We start from the raw sequence: 6481 nt of genomic DNA on the forward strand, positions 1-6481 counted from the left end.
ATAAAGATGCTAAGACATGCTCTATTATCCTTATAGGGTTTGTCGACGCAAAATAATCAATAACCATTCTACAGATAAGAGAAGTAAGCTGAGTTTTACTTGAGCCAGAGTGAGGATTATAAACCAGGAAGACTTTAAAAAGCATTCTGGAGAAGCATGGTTTTCAGTACAGTCTTATATCTTTTTAGAACAAAGAACATACATTAAACATACCCAAGATACATTTTTATCAAAATTTCAAAGAGGTATTCAGTTGTCAGTCAGCAATTGAACATGACTGTGACGTCAGGAAAGGGACTAATCTGAGTGTCACCAATAGGGCCTTACCAATAGGGTATAGGAGGGAAAGTATGCATTCTTATCTTAAGACAGTATATTCTTTACTTTTTTTTTTTTTTTGTGAGGAAGATCAGCCCTGAGCTAACATCCATGCTAATCCTCCTCTTTTTGCTGAGGAAGACCGGCTCTGACTTAATATCTATTGCCAATCCTCCCCCTTTTTTTTTCCCCCAAAGCCCCAGTAGATAGGTGTATGTCATAGTTGCACATCCTTCTAGTTGCTGTATGTGGGACGCTGCCTCAGCATGGCCGGAGAAGCGGTGCGTCGGTGAGAGCCTGGGATCTGAACCCAGGCCGCCAGCAGTGGAGTGCACGCACTTAACCGCTAAGCCATGGGGCCGGCTCCAGTATATTCTTTACTTTAATGGTTAAGCACATGTACAATGTATGTTTGATAGGCCATAAGTCAGGCTTTTTAGTTCAAGCCAAATCAGTTTTGAACCTGAGTAGTTACTCCATATACCTCAACATGTGAAAAATCTTTTGTCAGGTTGTAGTACAAATCAAATGCAGACACATAATTGGAAGCTTTTGAGTCAATATGAAACATTTACTTTCTCTGAACCTTATTTCTTGAACACGTATTTTATTTCCTTAACCAGAGTGTAAATACCTCAAGAAAACTTTCAAATTATACTTCGTTTTAATAGTTTAGAATTTATGGTCTGAACAATATTTCGTTTGTCCAGCATTTAAAGTTAGAATTGTGTTAGGGGTGTGTCTCTGACAAGTAAAAGCTCTGTGAAATTAGGCAAATCACTTAATTTCTCTGAGCTTCAGTAAAATCTCTGCCCTGCTCTGCTTTTGGCAGCAAGGGCTGTAACTATGTAGAAGTATTTGTTAACTCCTTAGAATCATATCAGTTTTTTTTTTAGTTATAGAGATTTTATTGCATGTTTTAATGTCTGGTAGGGTTAGGTTCCTGATAGTATTTCTTTCTTTTTTTTTTTTTTAATCATATTTAAAGACTTCATTTTTTACATCAGTGTTATTTATTTTTTTTTTTTGTGAGGAGATCAGCCCTGTGCTAACATCCGCCAATCCTCCTCTTTTTTTGCTGAGGAAGACGGCCCTGGGCTAACATCTGTGCCCATCTTCCTCCACTTTATATGGGACGCCGCCACAGCATGGCTTACCAAGCAGTGCGTCGGTGCGCGCCCGGGATCCGAACCAGCGAACCCCGGGCCGCCGCAGCGGAGCGCGCGCACTTAACCGCTTGCGCCACCGGGCCGGCCCCCAGTGTTATTTTTTATGTTAAAAATTCTTAAGAAAGGTGACCAGAAAGGTAAAACATTTAAAAATTGAGGGTGGAAAGCAGGTAAATTTAAAAAAGAAAAAGAAAATGATTGCATATTAATCCTTATAAAGAAATATATAATACTATAAAATTTTTTATGAGACAAAAATTAAAATTATGCAGTATTAAATACTTTTATAGTGCTAAAATATACATCTCAGAGAAGCAGAGAGTCCCTATTCCCACCAATGAAGTTATACCTATTTTACATTCCCAGTGGGTAATTCTGACATTTGGACAAGCATCTTCCCAATAAAGCATTGTTAAAAGGTACCAAAATATCAAAAGCCAGACCTAGTTCGCACTTAGGAGGAAAAAAAAAAAGGAAAAGAACGAAAGAAGAAGTATATAATGTTTGTCAGTTTCATTTCATGTGACAGGATCAATATTATGTGACTTTTGGGAGTGATGTTTCAAACTGAGTCTCTCTCTGGAGTGGGAGTAAAGCCAACTTGCAGTGCTGGCTGCTGTTCTAGATGCTGGGGAAGCCACAGTGAATGAAACAAAATCCCCGCTGCCATGCAGCTTACTCTATTGTGGGGGTAAGGATGTGGGTGGGGGAGTTAAAAATAAACAAAAATATATACTATCTCCAGTAAGTTCAGGACACAGCTCAGAGAGGGCTAGGGGAGGACGCATGAGAGGTGAGCCTGCGGGGTCTGCTCTAAGAAGATAACATTTGACCAGAGACGTGAGATGGGGAAGGACATAAGGAATGAGCCCTGTAAATACATGGGGAAGAGCATTCCACGCAGAGGGACTAGCAAGTAAAATACAGGAAAATATTCGGTGTGTCTGAGGAGTAGCAAGGAGACCAGATGGCTGGAACTGAGTGAGAAGGAGGGAGAGTGATGGGATCCAAGTTCAAAGACGTAGCAGGAGACGAGATACCTGGGCGTGTTCTGGTTGACTACGTGGATTTGGGATTTTAATCTCAGTGAACCCAGCTGCCGTTGCAGGATTTTGAGCAGAGAAGTGACATGATCTAATTTAACTTGTGAAGAGATCACTCTGGCTGCTCTGTTGAGAATAGACTCCTGGGGGCGCGTGGATGGAAGCCGAGAGGTGAGTGAGGTGGCTTATGCCATAATTCAGGCGAGAAATCTTGAGACTTGGACCTGAGAGGTTGTGGTAGAGGTTGGGGGACATAGTCAGATTCTGGATATATTTTGAAGGCATAGCAAATAGAATAAGCTGATGAGTTAGATGTGAGGCTTAAGAGAACAAGGGGATGATGACTCCAACGTTCAGGCTTGAGCAGCTGGAAGAAGGGAGTTGCTACTTACTAAGCTGGGGAAGGCTGCAGGTGGGCAGGTTGGGGGAATGTCCACTGTGCATCTCTAGGGGTTGGAATTTTAAAGCTGTGTCCCGCAGGCAGTGTACAATGCCTGGTGTGAAGATTCAATAGCAATCTCGCTCTATATAAAATCTTTTACTCCTAATCACTCTATGCTCTCATTTCTGAGTGACATTTTGTGCGTGAACTTTATAACATCTAACACCCGATGTATCCCTTTACCCAACAAATGGTCATTGTTCACAGTCTATGCCAAGTTGTAAATTTCTATTTATTATTGAGCAGGCATTTTGTTTCCTCAACCACATTGTAAATATCTCAAAATATGAATTCAAGTCTTATAACTCTCTCTCTAATTATACATAGAGCATTTCTGACCACCTAGTCTTGGCCAATGCACACTTATCCTCGTTTAATTTAAACTTGTTTACCTCTGGAAAGGATCACATATCTTTAAGTCACAGAAGCACAATATGAAAGAGCATCTTTCTGATACAAAATGAAGGCAAATTGAGAGGATGTGCTTCAAGATAATGTTGGTTGATGAGTATTTCAAGCAATGAAGCTTCCTTCCCTTTATGATTCCCTTTTGTCTACTTTCCTAGAAGATGTAATTTGAGGTTAGTCTTGGTCGATAGTTAATAATAACAATGATAATGATAATGATCATCATCATTATCATAATACAATATAGTGGTACTAAAGAGAATGTTACAGCACTATAACAGCATCTGGACCCCAGAGGTGCCTGCAAATGCTAAATTTTGGAGAGAAGGTCCTTTTATTTAGGGAAAAACATATTTAAGAACATTTTGGATAAGCACTCCAATCACACTCCAGGCCCAGGACCTTAGCAATTGATTTTATATTTGCTTAGAGCACCAATCCCCCAGACATAGGTATTACTCTCTGATCACTGCTCAAGGGACACCTCCCTGGAGAGGTCTTTCTTGATCATCTTATACAAAATAGTATCCAATCCTGCTCCCCTAATCCCCTCTGTCCCTTGTCCCCTACATTATTATTCTCAATAATGGTTATAAATACCTGTTATTATACATTTGTTGTTTGTATTTACCTATTTCCCTCTCTATAATATCAACTCCCTGAGGGCAGGGATTTCGTCTGGTTTATGTATTGCTATGTGCCCAGTCACCAGCGGAGTGTTGATGCTAACTAAATATTCATAGAATAAATAGCTGAGTGAAGAGCAAGTTTCAGGATGGGAAAAGTTGAAGAAAGAAGCTGTAAACTGCTTTGAAAAAAATTCATGTCCAGTGTTTGTTTTATTGGAGGATGAGCAGGGTCTCTGGAAGTGATTTGAATGTAACTAATCAATTGCCTTCCTGAGGGCAAGACTTGGGTTCAGCTGTCTTTGGGACTGGAGGAAGCAAGAAGGGTTGCCTTCCTTGTAGTGCTAGCTTCTAAGGCAGGTAAGGAACTATGCATCTGGGAAACATTTGGTTCATCACTTACACCGACTGCCACTAAGGTCAGTTGAAGTTTCAGTGGCTCTCTGGTAGCCAAGAAGCTCTTGAACCTGAAGTCTCCATACGTTTACCCAAGTTTATTTCCTTTGTGGTTTCCTATGTAAAGCCATGGCCAAATTCCCTGCAGGATTTCCCCCAAGGTGGGGCTGGATGGTGATGTATCTCCACCTTGAATTTGTGTATTAGCAACAGTACAGGGCAATGGAGAGTTGAACATATTTCAGTTCAGCTTGGGTGTGGCCTGAACTGTGCTCTTGGCTCATCTCACTCTAGTTTGGCAAGATTGCAGTCTACGTCTTCGTGATTTTTCTTACTTTCTACGAATTCTTGGTGATCATCAATATTCTCCCATCTTATGATTTTACACATTCTATTTCCATGAATCCTCATATATTTCTCTTCTCCAGTTAAGTTGTTTTAGGCTAATACTCCTTAACAAGAATGGGTGCAAGCAACAGGGAGCCAGGCTAGGGAACTGGGAACTCTGTGAATGGATACAGATGTATACAGCTATTGTTTTTCGCGTAATTCCCTAAAGTAAACTATTGTTCACTGTAATGATTGTTGACTACTACTGTTTAACAGTAAATGAAACAAGATACTGTGGTCTCATGTTTTGGACCAAATTAGACTAGTGAGATTAGTAGCTGCATGAAGAGTAATGACAAGTCAGACAGGAGTGATCCCAGAGATGCATAGAAAATTAGATGGCAGAGAAGTATGTCAAGTGGAAATCATGGCAATGTATACACTGGCTAAGGGTCCTCAGATGTATTCAGGGGAGGGCACTAAACTCCTGGTCTACAGGGAATAGGGGACTGAATTATGGAGGATGTGAAAACTGAGGGACACTCAGGTTATAATAATAATAATAATAATAATAATAATAACTAGTTATTACTCCATTTATTACTGTGTTCCAGGCACTGTAATCTATATGTTTCATGAATTCTTTTATCGAATCTTCACAGTAACACCATGGAATACATACCCTACTCAGTGCTGCCATGTCTATGTCAACTAGGACAGGCATAGTAGAAACTTGAAAGTTTTTATTTATTCAAGTGCTTGGTTGGCACATCTTTGAGCTGTCCAAAGATGGACATGGTCTTTGGGAATGAGGAAACTCATCTCTATCAGCTTGCCCAATAGACACAACAAAGTCACCTTCCCAATGAGAAAACATCGTTACATTGGCACAGGACAAAGGCTAATACATCCTCGTTTCGCCGTGGGGATCTCGTCTATGCATCCTATTTTTTCATATATATGCAAACAATTCCATTGAAGTAAAAGTTGGAAGCAGATTGGTCTGGAGTTTCTAGTCCATTTTTAACAATTAAGGACATGTAAAGGCTCTGGCAAAAAAAAATGTTCTTGCTACTTAAATACACTCTCAGATTTTCGCAATGGATGTTGTACACAATCCAAAAAAGCATTTAAAACAATGAATATTCAAGTACATTAGCTTGATTTGACAGAAAACCAATACAAATTGAATAGAACTGAGGCATTTGGGTCTAGAATTTGGTCTCTGCTCCCATTTATTTACATGACTTGGCACATTTCCTCTGCCTTCTCTTCAGCCATTCCTCAACTTTTATTTTTCCATTTTAGGATGTTTTTGTATACTTACTGTTGGTTATTCTCCATTGATCATACCCTCTTTATTTATTTTCCCTCAATTAAATATAGTACCCTGAGTCACTCTAGGCCATGATGGTGATTGAGGAGCCTAGAAATAAAATTCTTCTTCATTCATTAATCTATGCTCCTATTCAATCAGGAGAAAAGTAGCCTTTCTTTTCCTTCTCTTTATTCCATATTTCTTTCTCTAGTTCAAAGCCAAGAATAAATTTTGAGGGTCTATGAAATCAGCTGCATAAGTGGAGAAAAGGTCAATGAATTTACCACAGTTGGTATGTCAGTTTTGGAAACACATATTTCTTAGTTATGGTCTCTCTTTCCCAAAACCCAATTTTGTCCCCTAAGGAATTAATATCTTGAGCAGCGCTTGGGTGAGGGTAGATTAAATGACTTCTAATTTTTTTTAACATT

This window comes from Diceros bicornis, chromosome 24 (assembly GCF_020826845.1).
Source record: "Diceros bicornis minor isolate mBicDic1 chromosome 24, mDicBic1.mat.cur, whole genome shotgun sequence".
Lineage (NCBI taxonomy): Eukaryota > Metazoa > Chordata > Mammalia > Perissodactyla > Rhinocerotidae > Diceros > Diceros bicornis.